Genomic DNA, 16,645 nt, shown 5'->3' on the forward strand with positions numbered 1-16,645 from the left:
CTCTTACTCTGAAGAACCCTAATAAACCACCGTATACTTTTTAGCTTGTCCCAGGTCACGCTGCTCATATTCTGGTTAATCCTGCTCATCCTCTTAGGTGTCTGCTTAGATGGCATTTTCTACAGGAAGTCTTCCCTGACCACCACCAGCCCCGCTCCCAAGCTGTGTGAGGGCCGCCTCTGTATTCCCACAGAAACCGTAGGCTCTTCATTGTACTGCTCATCAAACTGAGCATTAATTTTCCCATTACAGAGATTTGCAAACTGGGTTTAATGATTTGTGTCCCCAGGTAGATTATGAGCAGAAACTGTGTTTTACTAACAGGGCCTGGTTCACAGTTGCTAAATGATGAATGAATGAAAGAATGAATGACAAGAATATGTGTGAATGCTTACATGAGTTCCTGATCCTGCTGTAAGAAGTGTTACAAAGCAAAATTCAACTGGGTAAAATTTAAAGATCTTACTTGCTTTAACAATTCATAAATTGGGCAGAATCCCATGTAGCAAATAAAAAGGAGCTCCTAGATGCTGTACAAAATGAAGGATGCTATAGGCAGAAAGGAGTGGGGCAAGGAAGCTGTACTAACAAAAAGTGGACTGGTTTTGGCAAGGTCATCTTCCTAAAGAGGATGGCAGGGGTATGTCAGGCAGATGACCTGACTAGCGCTGACCAGGTAATTCTCGATGGACTGGTTTAAGTTTCCATTCCTGGGAAAGGTGAAACTGTAATAACGCTAGGTATTAAGTCTCAGTTTGGTTACGTGGTATTTAGTATAAGTGACTCCATTTGGAGCCTGTTGTCTCTCTTGCTCTCTTTTATCTTTAACAATTGACCACTTTTGGTCAAGCTCTTAGTCTAACTGAGAGATGTGATCAAAATTTAAGGCATCAGCCCTACTTGCAGCTACCTCTCTGGAGTTCTTACAGTTTTTACTGACCCTCCATGTGGTATTTACAAGTCATGACATCGTTACTGAATCTCTGTGATAGTCACAGGTCACAACTTCAGGTTTGCTTATTTTAAGTTGGCCATTCTCTTCATTCCTTTTCTGACATTCTAGTCTTCAAGAGATCATTTGCTTGCTGATTGGCAGTTGCCAACGTGAATTTAAAGCTTTCAAGAGAATACAGTACACCAGGGGAACTACTTTGATTACTATCAGCAGGGTAGTTGTCAGTGTCTGGTGTGTACTTCAGAGCTGTGTTCCCCAAGACCCAAACCAATCAGAATCTAATGAGCCAAAGAAAGGAGTCAGTTTTTTAAGCCAAGTGCCTAGTTCAGTGATCTTAGGTAGCTGAGTTTCAGCTTCTCCTGAAGTATTAATCCAGTTGCAGCAAGTGGTGTTGGCCCTTGCCCAAGCACCTCCTCGCTCAGCCGGAAGATAATCAAGGCGATAGCCTGTGAGCAAGAAAAACTGTGGCCAGAGAATTTAAGAATTTTTGTACGGCAGCAATAGCTTTAGCAGCGGATTCTACAAAATCTTCAAAAGTTAAGAAGTTTCTGACCATAGTTTTGTATTTACTCTTAGCAAGGTGAGGAGTGATCTACCAAAGGGAGATAATTTTGAATCATGAATTGTTGCTGTTCTTGTTCAGTCACTAAGTCTTTGCGACCCCGTGAACTGCAGCACGCCAAGCTTCCCTGTCCTTCACTATCTCCCAGAGTTTGCTCAAACTCACATCCATTGAGTTGGTGATGCCATCCAACCATCTCATCCTCTGTTGCCCTCTTCTCCTCCTGCCCTCAATCTTTCCCAGCATCAGGGTCTTTTCTAGTGAGTCAGCTCTTTGCCTCAGGTGGCCAGAGTATTAGAGCTTTAGCTTCAGCATCAGTCCTTCCAATGAATATTCAGGGTTGATTTCCTTTAGAATTGAGTGGTTTGATTTCCTTGCTGTCCAAGGGACTCTCAAGAGTATTCTCCAGCACCACAGTTCAAAAGCATCAATTCTTTGGTGCTCAGCCTTGTTTATGGTCCAGCTCACACCCACACATGACTACAGGGAAAACCATAGCTTTGACTATATGGACCTTTGTCAGCAAAGTGATGTCTCTGCTTTTCCTATTTGAGTCTGTGGCTCACGACTAGAAAGGTGACAGCCATAGAGGTCAGTAAAATTTAAGAGTTGGTAGAACACACAGGAGGTTTTCTTCTACTTACCTTTGCCTTGGGTTCCTTTCCTTATATACAGCCTGGGTTCAAGGCTCTCTGGGTTTGGAGTTGTCAATCAGAGGTAAGGAAATGGACTTGCAAGGTCAGAGAGTCTGACACAATAGAGAGGGGGCTGAGGAGTTTTTTTGTTTGTTAGTTAGTTTGTTTTAAATATTTATTTTTGCTTATTTATTTTATTTGTCTGCACTGAGTCTTGTTTGCAGCACTCCAGATCTTCGATCTTCACTGTGGCATGTGAAAATTTTAGTTGCAGCATGTGGGATCTACTTCCCTGACCAGGGACTGAACCCAAGATCCCTGTATTGGGAGGGCGGGCATCTTAGTCCCTAGACCATCAGGGAAGTCCCTGTTTATTTGATTGTTTTTTTGAGAATCTGAGGAGTCCAAAATCAGGAAGAAGTTTATGAAACAAGCAGAAAGAACTACAGGATCACCAGCATCAAAGCAAATCCAATAGTCTGTTTATCCTCCTTTGCAGTGGCCTGAGTTATGTGAACAGTAACCTTTCCAGGCCAGAGCAGGGGAAAAATGGGCAAAAGAATTATAAAGAGCTTCTTGGTGTAAGAATTAGGAAAAGAATGATCAGAAAGGGAAAGAGGAATGGAAAGAAACATGCTTGATCCTCTTGATCTGATGCCTTGGGAGGAAGCAGTCTGCCTCCAGGTTGACCACTTCCAGGTCAATTTGACTGTGAGGTCTCTGGTATTTTCATATGACCTGATGTCAGATGGGGTCTTCTTCAGTTGTGAAATATGTCCCAAAGTTTCGACACCTTGTCATTTTGCCCTGGTGTCAGTGGTCAGGGATACTTGTTATGGTCCTTCACATGAATCTCACCTTCCCAACAGCATCAGAGTAGAACAATAAGTGCATGTAAACAACAGAAGACCTTGTCATTGTCGTTGTTCAGTTGCTAAGTCATGTCCGACTCAGCCTTCTTTATGGTCCAGCTCTCACATCCATACATGACTACTGGAAAAACCATAGCTTTGACTATATAGGCCTTTGTCGGCAAGGTGATGTCTCTGCTTTTTGATACACTGTATAGGTTTGTTACAGCTTCCCTTTCAAGGGCAAGCATCTTTTAATTTCATGGCTGCAGTCACAGTCCACAGTGATTTTGGAGCCCAAGAAAATAAGATCTGTCACTATTTTCACTTTTTTCCCGTCTATTTCCCGGATGCCATGATCTTCGTTTTCTGAATGTTGAGTTTTAAGCCAGCTTTTTCACTCTGCTCTTTTACTTTCATCAAGAGGCTCTTTAGTTCCTCCTTAGCTTTCTGCCATTAAAATAGTTTCATCTGCATATCTGAAGTTGTTGATATTTCTCCCAGCAATCTTGATTCTAGCTTGAAATTCATCCAGCCTGATATTTCCCATGATGTACTCTGGATATAAGTTAAATAAGCAGGATGACAATATACAGCCTTGACGTGCTCCTTTCCCAATTTTGAACCAATCCGTTGTTCCACGCCCGGTTCTAAGTGTTGCTTCTTGACTTGCATACAGGCTTCTCAGGAGGTCAGGTGGTCTGGTATTCTCATCTCTTTAAGAATTTTCCACAGTTTGTTGTGATCCACACAGTCAAAGTCTTTAGCATAGTCAGTGAAGCAGATTTTTTTTTGAATTCCTTGCTTGGCCATAGTTACAGATCTGATTAGGGTTCATTATAATGCAAATGACAAATAAGTTTGGTTATTTCTAAGACAGAAAATGTTTTAAGATAATAGCTAGAATTATGACTGATAACATTATACCCAGGACACATCAGAATTTTAGGAATTCCATATAATTTCTGAAATACTTATAGCTTGTACCTTTATGTTGTTATTGTTTAATCGCCAAGTTGTGTCCAACTCTTTTATGACCCCATATACAGTAGCCTTCCAGACTCCTCTGTCCATGGATTTCCCAGGCAAGAATACTGGAATGAGTAGCCATTCCCTTCTCCAGGGCATCTTCCTGACCCAGGGATTGAACTCATGTCTCCTGCATTGGCAGGCAGATTCTTTACCACTGAGCCACCTGGGAAGCCCTATATCTTTGTGAGTACAACATAAAGAAGGCTTGATATTAGTTCTTCTATGACAGTTCTTCCCATGTAATTTAATATGTCAAATAAGCCTAATTAGCTTGTTGTTGTTCAGCTGCTCAGTTGTGTCGACTCTTTGCAACCCTGTGGACCTGTATCATGCCAGGCTTCCCTGTCCATCACCAACTTCCAGAGCTTACTCAAACTCATATCCATTGAGTCAGTGATGCCATCCAACCATCTCATCCTCTGTTGTCCCCTTCTCTTCCTGCATTCAATCTTTCCCAGCATCAGAGTCTTTTCCAATGAGTCAGTTCTTTGTATCAAAGGTGGCCAAAGTATTGGAGCTTCAGCATCAGTCCTTCCAATGAATATTCAGGGTTGATTTCCTTTAGGATTGACTGGTTTGATCTCCTTGCAGTCTAAGGTACTCTCAAGAGTCTTCTCCAACACCACAGTTCAAAAGCATCAGTTCTTCAGTGCTCAACCTTCTTTATGGTCCAGCTCTCACATCCATACATGACTACTGGAAAAACCATAGCTTTGACTATGTGCACCTTTGTTGGCAAAGTAATGTCTCTGCTTTTTAATATACTGTCTGTGTTTATCATGGCTTTTCTTCCAAGAAGCAAGCATCTTTTAATTTCATGGCTGCAGTCACCATCTGCAGTGATTTTGGAGCCCAATAAAATAATTAGTGTAACATCTTCCTTTTTCTAAGGAGAGGGAACATGTCTTCTGAGATGCTCCAGGGATCCTCTGAAAAAGTCCCAAAGTTACTTCTGAGTCAAAAAGACTTCATTTAGAATTTGATTTGGTTCAGTTCAGTTCAGTTCAGTCGCTCAGTCGTGTCCGACTCTTTGTGACCCTGTGAACTGCAGCACGCCAGGCCTCCCTGTCCATCACCAACTCCCGGAGTTTACCCAAACCCATGTACATCGAGTTGGTGATGCCATCCAACCATCTCATCCTCTGTCGTCCCCTTCTCCTCCTGCCCTCAATCTTTCCCAGCATCAGGGTCTTTTCCAGTGAGTCAGCTCTTCGCATCAGGTGGCCAAAGTATTGGAGCTTCAGCTTCAACATCAGTCCTTCCAATGAACACCCAGGACTGATCTCCTTTAGGACGGACTGGTTGGATCTCCTTGCAGTCCAAGGGACTCTCAAGAGTCTTCTCCAACACCACAGTTCAAAAGCATCAATTCTTCAGCACTCAGGTTTCTTTTTAGTCCAACTCTCACATCCATACATGACCACTGGAAAAACCATAGTCTTGACTAGACGGACCTTTGTTGGCAAAGTAATGTCTCTGCTTTTTAATATGCTGTCTAGGTTGGTCACAACTTTCCTTCCAAGGAGTAAGCATCTTTTAATTTCATTGCTGCAATCCCCATCTGCAGTGATTTTGGAGCCCAGAAAAATAATTACTTTAACATCCTCCTTTTTCTAAAGAGAGAGAACATGTCTTCTGAGATGTGGAGTTGATTTGGTGGAGTTTGTTAAAAAAAAAAAAAGAGAAGTCTTCGATACTTGATTAAATAAAGATCACAGGTTATAATGAAGCAATACTTAGATATCTGTTTAACCAAAGTGACAATAAAAGATTTCAAAGTCAAAAAAAAGACTACATAGTCCTAAGCAGAACTTAGCTCTTTTACTATTGAGAAAACTCAGTTTTCTTAAATACTCAAAGACCTGATTAAGGCAACACGAAGCATAGGAAACTGGTTTGTAAGACATAAAATCTTTGCATTCTAGGCAGATTACTCAAAAGGTGAAGAAAAACCTTTCACAATATCTTTCTTATCAAGAGCAGACCAATAGTCTAAAAAAAAAAAAAAAAAAAAACTTTGAGAAAGCCGAATTCTGATTTTGTAGCAGTATACTTTTGATATAAAAAACTCCCTTTTTAACTTTAATTCATTCTAGTCTGAGCTTGACCATGCATAAAATTCCTTTCCTAAGAATCCCTTTGCACAAAATTTCTGCAAGTTATTTTTCACATCCTTTCAGACTTCATCCTATGTTTTTTTTTTCTGTTTCTCACCCTGGATCAATCATTTTGCTTTTTTACCTAATTTTCATAAACACTTGTTTTCTTTTGCCCTTATTATTTCTGAGTAGTTTTAGTTACATGTATTGATCAGAATTCTTAGCTCTTAGAACCTTCAATTTCTAGTGAAGACTAAGAAATAAGCAAGTATAGACCGTCTCTTTCACTAGTGTCTTTAAATTGGCAAATTTATGAATAATGCATGAATAAACTCTAGAAGCATATGCTTCCTTACAGTGCAATTTTTTAAATGTGGAAGAAGATGTGCTTACTGGTAGACTCAAATAGCTTTAGTTTCTCTGAGAAGAAGTTAAAAGTGGGTAAAACTGTATTCAGTAATTAAGTATTTGGAAATGATCTAGATATTCAATGAGTTTCCATCATTTAAATTATCAAAACCTTAAAGTTTCAAATTACAAAAAATATTTGGCAAACTACTAGATATGCTTTTACACATAGTTATTTCTGAAAGTTCACCTTCAAACTCTTATTTCGTTTACATCTGTCTACATCACTTGTTATTAACAATTATATTTTGACTATCTGTGAAAGCTTCTTAAGATGTTGAACAAAGTCAGCCATCATCCCAAGCTATTTTTCTTGCCAACCGATTCTTTAATAGAGATAACATGAGCTTATTTGACTTTAGTAAGCCTAAGTAAAATAAAAGTTTTACATCTAAAGACAGGCCTATTTTAATCAAATAAAAAAATCTAAACTAATTTTTATTTACTAAATATTTAGCCTAAATATTTTATTTACTGAATATTTCAATGTTAAGTTGGAAAACATTTGGGTTAATTTCTATATTTTTGAGAGTCTAGAAGCATTTATTTTCCTTCAAGTCAATTAAATAAAGCTCTTTTACAAGTTAATCTTAGCAATACCACTCAAAGGTAGAAAAATATCACATCTACAACATGTATTCATAGACATAAATCAACATTTAGATAAATGCAAACAGAGATCTTCTAGCTTTAACATTTTTAGCCATGAAATAGATATGATAATGTAAAACCCATTAGCTTATAAAAGAATAGTTGAATTCAAACTTTTTTTTTCGGCAGTTGAAGTAAGTATACCTGCTGGGATGGTTAAAGTTTTTTCTATTAATATTTTTGAAAAAGATACTTAATATTTGTATTCATCCTTGGCATGTGATCTTTATGAAAGTTGTGGGTTAGATTTTTAGCAAAGGAGCTTCTATGGCAGTTTGTATTTTTAAAAAGCTTTCTTCTCCCTTGTTTTTAGTCTTAGGAATTGAAGATGGTAAAGATAAGTGGACTTTGAATTGTTTCTAGAGTCGCACTTCAAATTTTGCAGAAATTTGAAAGCCAAGGACAATTGTTTTTAATTCCTCCAAGAATGAGTTGTAGCCTAAATGATACCTAGGGGCTGATCTGCACTTCCAGGTACTTAATACATTATCTTCAATTTGCTTCTTTATATGAGGGTGAAGATTTCCAACTAAGATGGAAATTGAATGAGTTCTGTGGTCTGGACGTAGGACTGTTTGTCTTTAGAATGTTTCAGTAAATCTTTCCTCAAGGGCTTCAGAAGGTTTTACTTTTCCTCTAGATACACGCAGCTTAAGGGGAAAGGCTTTTAAAAATATTCCTATCAGGCTCTGAATACTAGCTTCCAATTTGGCCAACGTTTGACAATTAAGCCACATTAAAAATCCTTTCAAAAAGGAATCCTTTCAAATATCTTGTCAGGTTTCAGCTGAGACAAGCAGTAAGTATTTCTGACGGTAATGAACAACCTCCTGGCCACAGGAGGCATCCCGAAAGAAAGGTGCAAAAGATAGCATCCTTCCGTGATCTAGGGCCGCTCCCCAAGAGAGCCAAAGGAAAGAGGACTTAGACAGTTCCCCTGGGAGCTGGCTGCGGACCCTGGCCACAAATGGAGTTCAACCCACATTTCTTTCCGGCCATATTTTGAGGCCCCCCTCCCAGCCTGGCAGTCACCAAGTCAGGCTGTCAGGAGACAGACAAGACAGGAAGGTGACAGCCATCCCTGGGAGAGAAAGAATCAATAACCATTGGGTCTGGATTTGGAAAGGGACAATATGAAATGATATTTTCTTCTCTCCACCAAGCACTAGAGGCAGAGATTCGGGGAAGCTGATTTGGGTAAGACTTCTCACCCTTCACTGGCTTCTCCCAGCTCTCCCTGGATTGCATCAGCGGCTCCAGTATCTCCCAGAATCTAGCACAGCCTTCCGTTAATTCTAATGTCAGTTTCCCTTGGCTGTTTCAGGGACTAGCACCGCAGTTTACCGGAAAATCCTTTAGAGATCCATTAACCCTGGGAGGAGCCCGTTTGGGAGTCCTCCTTCAGTGGGCTTCCCTGGGGGCTCGGTCAGTAAAGAATCCGCCTGCAATGCAGGAGATGCGAGTTCAGTCTGTGGGTCAGGAAGATCCCCTGGAGAAGGAAGTGGCAACCCACTCCAATATTCTTGCCTGGGAAATCTCATGGACAGAGTCGCCTGGTGGGCTACAGTCCATGAGGTTGCAATGAGTTGGACACGACTTAGTGATTAAACCACCACCACCACCTTCAAGGGTAGATATGAAGACATTCAAGGTGATGTGGAAGGATTTGCATAAAACCTTTGAGGAAAATCTCTTTTTACAAATGAGACACTGTCTCACTGGGGACAGTATTTTCATGATGGAGCCCTAGCACACACAGTACAACGGACGAGGCCCAGGTGTTATTTTAGGTTTCTGGGCTTGGAGCAATTGCAGCTTGATGGACCTTTGTTTACAATCCTTTCAGAGTGCTCAGCTATACTCATAAGTCCAGTCAGATCAGTGGCCTCCCATTCTATTTTCTGCTTTTTATCGAATCGCTAATCTCAAGAGATAATCCATTTACAAACAGGGCAGCCAGAGTGGGTTGGGTGACATCGTTTATTGTATGGAACCCGAACACCATAGGAAGAGAGGTTCCAAATGGGCTTTAAAGGCTGGTACAGATTCATCTCTGTTTTGTTTGCATGTTTGAATAACAGACCCGTCAGTGCAGGCACAAAGACTAGAAATAGCTTCTAAAAGATCAGTTGCTATTTTGCAAGCTTTTTCTGATACATAAGGAGACTATGTTGAAAACTGAGAATCTCAGATATCATCCTTGGGGTTCTGACCTTCTGCTTCCTGCATCCATTTTTGAGCTTCCCAGGTGGTGCTAGTGGTAAAGAACACACTTGCCAACCCAGGAGATATAAGAGACATGGGTTCAATCCCTGGGTCGGGAAGATCCCCTGGAGGAGGGCGTGGCAATCCACTCCAGTATTCTTGCCTAGAGAATCCCATGGACAGAGGAGCCTGGCGGGCTGCAGTCCATAGGGTCGCACCGAGTCGAACACGACTGAAGCGACTTAGCAACAGCAGCAACAGGTCCTACCAGCATGCGCACAAGATGATAAAGACATGGCAACCTGGGGTCATGGGCCTCATTAAGGACTCTAAATTTTTCAGAAAACTTTTGGGGATCTTCCCTGGGTTTAGAAAATTCTTTAATCCTTCGTTCGGTCCTCGTCCAAGGAGTGAAAGATCCCTGAAGAGGATCACTTGCAGCCTCAGGTGGTCTTATTTTATTTTTCTATCATTTTAATATAAGACTGAAACACAGACTGCTATAGCAACACTGCAGTTTACACAGAGAATTGCATAATTTTGCTATTAGAAGATATTTGTTGAAACATTTGAACTTTACCTCTTAAAAAATGTATGTGGTCCATCAACAAGAGAGGAATGTGTGTCTGTATTCAGTTCAGTCATTCAGTCCTGTCTGACTCTTCAAAACCCCATGGACTGCAGCACGCCAGGCCTCCCTGTCCATCACCAACTCCCAGACCTTGCTCAAACTCATGTCCATCGAGTTGGTGATGTCATCCAACCATCTCATCCTCTGTCATCCCCTTCTCCTCCTGCCTTCAATCTTTCCCAGCATCAAGGTCTGTATACATATATATTAATATGTATGTGTGTCTGTGCTCAGTCACATCCAACTCTTTGTAACCTCATAGACTGTAGCCTGCCAGGCTTCTCTGTCCATGAAATTCTCCAGGCAAGAATACTGGAGTGGGTTGCCATTTCCTCCTCCAGAGGATCTTTCCAACCTAGGGATCGAACACGTGTCTCTTCTGTCTTCTACATTGGCAGGTGGCTTCTTTACCACTGTGCCACCTGGAAAATATGTATATATATACACATACACACACATATACATATAGTAATAGACTACTACTCAGCCATTAAAATCAATGAAATTCTGCCATTTGAAACAGCATGGATAGACCTAGAGAGTATTATGCTTTTTTTTTATTTTTATTTTTTTTATTTTTTATAAATTTATTTATTTTAGTTGGGGGCTAATTACTTTACAATATTGTAATAGTTTTTGCCATACATTGACATGAATCAGCCATGGGTTTACATGTGTTCCCCTTCCTGGACCCCCCACCCACCTCCCTCCCCATCCCATCCTTCTGGATCATCCCATTGCCCCGGCCCTGAGCCCTTGTCACATGCATCGAACATGGAATGGTGCTCTGTTTCACATATGACAATACACATGTCTCAATGCCATTCTCCGAGAACGTCCCACCCTCCTCCCTCAGAGTCCATAAAATTGTTACATGCATCTGTGTCTCTTATTCTGTCTCGCATATAGGGTTATCGTTACTATCTTTCAAATTCCATATATATGCATTAGTATACTGTATTGTTGTTTTTCTTTCTGGCTTACTTCACTCTGTATAATGGGCTCCAGTTTCATCCATCTCAGTAGAACCGATTCAAATGTATTTTTTTAATGGCTGAGTAATATTCCATTGTGTATATGTACCACAGCTTCCTTATCCATTCGTCTGCTGATGGACATCTAGGTTGCTTCCATGTCCTGGCTATTGTAAACAGTGCTGCGATGAACATTGGGGTACACGCGTCTCTTTCAATTCTGGTTTCCTCGGTGTATATGCCCAGCAGTGGGATTGCTGGGTCATATGGCAGTTCTATTCCCAGTTTTTTAAGGAATCTCCACACTGTTCTCCATAGTGGCTGTACTAGTTTGCATTCCCACCAACAGTGTAAGAGGGTTCCCTTTTCTCCACACCCTCTCCAGCATTTATTGCTTGTAGACTTTTGGATAGCAGCCATTCTGACTGGTGTGAAATGATACCTCATTGTGGTTTTGATTTGCATTTCTCTAATAATGAGTGATGTTGAGCATCTTTTCATGTGTTTGTTAGCCATCTGTATATCTTCTTTGGAGAAATGTCTGTTTAGTTCTTTGGCCCATTTTTTGATTGGGTCGTTTATTTTTCGGGAATTCAGCTGCAGAAGTTGCTTGTATATTTTTGAGATTAATTGTTTGTCTGTTGCTTCATTTGCTATTATTTTCTCCCATTCTGAAGGCTGTCTTTTCACCTTGTTTATAGTTTCCTTTGTTGTGCAAAAGCTTTTAATTTTAATTAGGTCCCATTTGTTTATTTTTGCTTTTATTTCCAATATTCTGGGAGGTGGGTCATGGAGGATCCTGCTGTGATTTATGTCGGAGAGTGTTTTGCCTATGTTTTCCTCTAGGAGTTTTATTGTTTCTGGTCTTACGTTTAGATCTTTAATCCATTTTGAGTTTATTTTTGTGTACGGTGTTAGGAAGTGTTCTAGTTTCATTCTTAATGAAATAAGTCAGACAGAGAAAGACAAATATCGTCTATTACCACATTTATGTGGAATCTAAAAGATAAAATGAATGAATATAACAAAACAAATTCACAGATATAGAGAATAAGCTAGTGGCTACCAGTGGGGAGTGGGGAGTGGGGAAGGACAAAATAGGGGTAGGAGATTAAGAGGCATAATATCCTATGTATAAAATAAATAAGCTAGGGAATTCCCTAGTGGTCCAGTGGCTAGGACTCTTTGCTGCTGTCACTGCCGAGGGCCTGGGTTCAGTCCTTGGTTGGGGAATTAAGATCCCACAAACCAAGCAGTGCAGCCAAAAGTAAATAAATATAATTAAATAAGCTAAAAGGATATATTGTACAGCACAGGGAATATAGCCAATAATTTATGATAACTTGAAATATAGTATAATATATAAAAATATTGAACCACTGTATTATATACCTGAAACGAATACCATATTTGAATCAGCTATATTTCCATTTTTAAAATGAAATGGAGGTTTCAAGCATTTTTTTTCCAGCACACAGTCCTTCACAACAGCCTTCTAGATACTTATTTTCTACCTTTTCTGAAAAAAGATAATTCTCATTTACCAGAACCCCAGACACCACTGAAGAATTTGAAGCTCCTGAGCTCATAAGTGATCAAAACACACAGATAAGTATAATTAGTAGTCAAAGGCTTGGTTTAAATGTTTGAAGAACAGTAAACACCCACTAGGAGGAGGGCATGGCAACCCACTCCAGTATCCTTGCCTGGAGAATCCCCATGAACAGAGGACTCTGGCAGGCTACGTACAGTCCATGGGGTCGCAAAGAGTCGGGCCCGACTGAATGACTAAGCACAACACAAACACCCACTAAAAAATACCAACTGGATTATCATTGCTTTTATGAGGTAATGACTCATCAACTAAAACGACCTAAGTCTGAAATTTTCTGCATTTATTGTCTATTGGTGTAAAGCCTTCATTCTTAACTCTTCTTATGCCATCACATTCTTAACTCTTTTATAAATTAAACAAGACACTTTTAGCATCCCACAGTAATCATCACTTTCAAAAGTTATAATATACATCTATATGCTACACAAACATACATTTCTCTATATCAGCATTTTGTCATATATCACCATCTTCAAATAGTACAAAATTTTAAAAAATGAAACATCACAAAACTGTTGCATATTCCTTTTCCCCACTTGTTAGCAGGTAGCACTTTTTTAAAAAGAGAAAGCAGTGAAAAACCAGAAATTTTGCAACCAGTGTTTGATTTCACCTCTTTACTTTCTTATCATCTTCTAGTACCACCCTGTCCTGGTGCTGTTCTGGATCTTGTCTCTGAGCGTCAATGTGCTGAAGAACAACCCGTTCCCCAGAGAAGTGTAAGCACAGGCTGGAGCACAAGAGAGCGTGAGACAGGTGGTACCACGCATCTGAGAATAGGTGTTGCTGCTCTGTGGCTGCCAGATATTCTAATATTCCTCCAGTTCCCAAGCCAGTGCAGAACGTTGGTCGCAAATGCTCACTTCCCTGCTGTCCTGCTCAAGCGCTGCCAAAACCCAAGGCTGCACCACGTGGACCTGTGAACCCAGACTTCACACCTTTGGGACGCGGTCCCACCGAGTTGGTGAACCTCCAATAACGATGGGAATATGGAGGATACTTAGGATATGGGGGAGGAGAATCTTGATGGTCACTAAGGAACAATTTGTAAACTGCACAGGCAAGAGCAGGTAGCTTCCAGGATAACAACCACCTCATTGATGCCACAGGAATCTGGGCAGTACAACTCATAATAATCAGAGAAAGAGTTAAAGCTGTGATTTCCCCCAGGCTCTCTCACCTTCTTCTGGCCAAGTTCCATGTAATCTAAGTTATACCCCCAAGATACAGGAAACTCTTAGTTCCTCTGGGGAACAGGCTTCAGAGGATTCATAGTTTTTCCAGCTCGGCGTAGTTTTTTCCAGTTTGCACTCGATATCTAAACTGGTCTTACATTCCCACTATGCACTGTAACCATCCCACCCTCTGTTCTGACACTGTATGAATGCAGGGGCATAAATACCACGTCCAGCTATGCCTCCAACACCTCTCCCTGTGGGACTGGAGCCAACGCACAGCAAGTGGTAGAACCATCTTAGTGGAGGGTAAGAGCTTTTACATCCCACAGCAGTATTCTGTCCAGGTCGTTCCGGCCCCAGGCAGGGTCACAATTAGCAAACAAGACAGGAGGTTGAGGAGAGGGCAGCGTCTGATCACCTCTGGCCCACCGCTCCTAGTGGTGCTCAGTGACAAGGGCAAATAAAGGCAGCTGGAGGAGAGTGGTATGAGTTACGTCACGCTCATGGTCTTTTATTCTATGTGCATCTTATACCTTTTAATTTTTCCTTAGCCTTTGTCAGTGACTAAAAATGAAGCTATTTTGAAGCCCTTTGGAGGCTTCTGCAAGACAACTAAATCAGGAAACCTATTGTTTGTTTGATTTGGGAGCCCTTGCTTTCAAGTGCATTTCTTAAGTGACCTTGCCTTAGACCATTCCTCTTAATAGCCATTATACTTCTAAGTCATCTTAGCCTGGCACCACAGTTCTTAGACATAAACAAGCAAGTATGCCAAAAGGTGTGCTCAGTTCATGGGGACTTCAGGATCCCATTTCTTCAGCAAAGCCTAGGGTCTCTTGGAGCCAAGTTAATATACTTAAGAGGCATGTGCCACTGGGTTGAGAATTTGCGTGGTTTTACAGTGTACCTTGTTATATGGAAATTTTCTTTAGGCTGATGTGTGACTTATTGTCAGTCTAACTCATTCTGTGATCAGTGTGTTCCAACACCAGAGTCTTGGAGTTAGGTGGTAAGTGCCCTAACAGCTTTGAAGTGCTCAGTCCATGTCCACCAGTGTTGCAGCTTTTGGCTTCTGAGACTCCCACTAGAAATAGCCTTTCCTTCCTGTTAACACACCAGCAATAACCAAAGAGTTGTTACTGCGGACTGGCCAAGAGGAGGCCTTGCGTGCCCCACTAGCAATTCCGGTATGGACCTGGGGACTGGCGAAAGGACTGAACCAGCACGTCCCAAAGAATGCGGACTGTGGACTGGGAAACCAGTCAAATCGGGCACTGTGGGCTGAACTACCAACCCAGTATGGAATCCAGGGACTGAGCCAAGAGCTCAGAATCTGGGACTGTCTGCTAACTCAAGCTGATCTGCCCTGGGCTGGAAAGCCAGGTACATCAGTGGCTCTGTGCAAAGAGAACAGAGCTCTGAACTGAGGAGAACTTACCCCCAGCCCTTGGAAATGGCAAGAAAGGCAGAGAACTAAAGGGGTTTGTGAGTACCAACACCTGTGTTTCTTGTTCTCCCCAAAGTTGTCAGAAGTTTCCTCCAGATCCCATTGCTGCCACAAAATCTGTTAAAAAACGAAATTGCCTGAGTAAGCTTTAAAGATCTTATAAGTTTATTCAGTGATTCATGAATCAAACAACATCCCAGCAGATGGAAAGGGGCTCTGAGATGCTATGCAAATTGAAAGGTTTTTATAGGAGAAAGGGGGCAGGACAAGGAAGTTAATACCAGCATGGAATGATTGTGTATGCAAGGTCACCTTCCTTCAGGGGAAAGTAGGCTTCTTTTTTAAAAAAATTTCTTTTTATTTATTTGGACTTGTGTGTTTCTAGTTTGTTCCTTCATTTGTACACTATTTCTCTACCTTTTTTTTTTTTAACTTATTGTGTTTGAGGTCTCCTTTTCCCAGGCTTCAAGGTTGAATTCTTTCTTCCTTTGGTTTCTGCCCTCCTAAGGTTGGTCCAGTGGTTTGTGTAAGCTTCGTGTAGGGTGAGATTTGTGCTGAGTTTTGTTTTTTTTTCCTCTGATGGCCAGTGCTGAGAGAGGTGGTAATCCTGTCTGCTGATGATTAGGTTTGTACTTGTGTCTTGTTTTTTATTTGGATGAGGTGTCTTGCACAGGATGCTACTGGCAGTTGGGTGATGCTGGGTCTTGTATAGAAGTGGTTGCCTTTGTGAGAGTTCTCACTATTTGATACTCCCTACGGTTAGGAGTTCTTTGGTAGTCTAGAGTCTTGAGTCAGCGCTCCCAATCCAAAGGCTCAGGGCTTGATCTTGGGCCAGGAATGGAGATTCCACAGATGGTTTATTATGGCATTAAATGTTATTAATACAAATACCCAGAAATGAGAAACCAAAGGTGAACACCAGACAAATGGCAGTGACAAAATCAGACAAATAATAATTAAAATAATGGAATACACACATATGCATATATAGCCATAGCACATCAAAACAACCCAACAAAAATAAAGTACAATAGATTGACCCAGTGGACAAAGGAAACCAAAAATGATATATACCAGTTAAGAACAAAACTAACTAAAGCACAAGCTAGAAAACAGCACTAAAGCAAGGTGCCAACTGGGGAATAAAGCAATGAAAACAAAACTAACAAATAAGGTGAGAAGAAGAAGGGAAAGGAAGAATAGAAACGCAAAGTTAAATAGAGGTAGATAAAGAAGACATATATGTTAAAGATTAACTGCAAGGGAGAAAGAACAGTAGGAAGAGCAAACAAAGAAATAAATGTAGAAAAACTAATAATAGGTTTAAAAAATTAAAAAAAAAAAGAAAAGAAAAAAAAAAAAGGGAAAACTCCACAGAACTGCAAAAGGCCAATGCAGAGGC

The 16,645-nt window shown here is 40.8% G+C and overlaps 2 protein-coding genes and 1 pseudogene across 4 annotated transcripts in view; 2 read left to right on the top strand and 1 right to left on the bottom strand.

Moving 5' to 3' along the window:
* The window catches only part of ATG7 (autophagy related 7), a 512,414-nt gene that overhangs the window by 39,774 nt on the left and 455,995 nt on the right, over positions 1-16,645 (top strand). The window lies entirely within an intron of this gene.
* HRH1 (histamine receptor H1) overlaps positions 1-16,645 on the top strand; it is a 199,576-nt gene that overhangs the window by 39,774 nt on the left and 143,157 nt on the right. The window lies entirely within an intron of this gene.
* Positions 13,301-16,169, bottom strand: LOC145521866 (store-operated calcium entry-associated regulatory factor pseudogene; annotated as a pseudogene).

The sequence above is a fragment of the Giraffa tippelskirchi genome, chromosome 9 (assembly GCF_054371585.1).
Source record: "Giraffa tippelskirchi isolate mGirTip1 chromosome 9, T2T-mGirTip1v1.2.pri, whole genome shotgun sequence".
In the NCBI taxonomy this organism is placed as follows: Eukaryota; Metazoa; Chordata; class Mammalia; order Artiodactyla; family Giraffidae; genus Giraffa; species Giraffa tippelskirchi.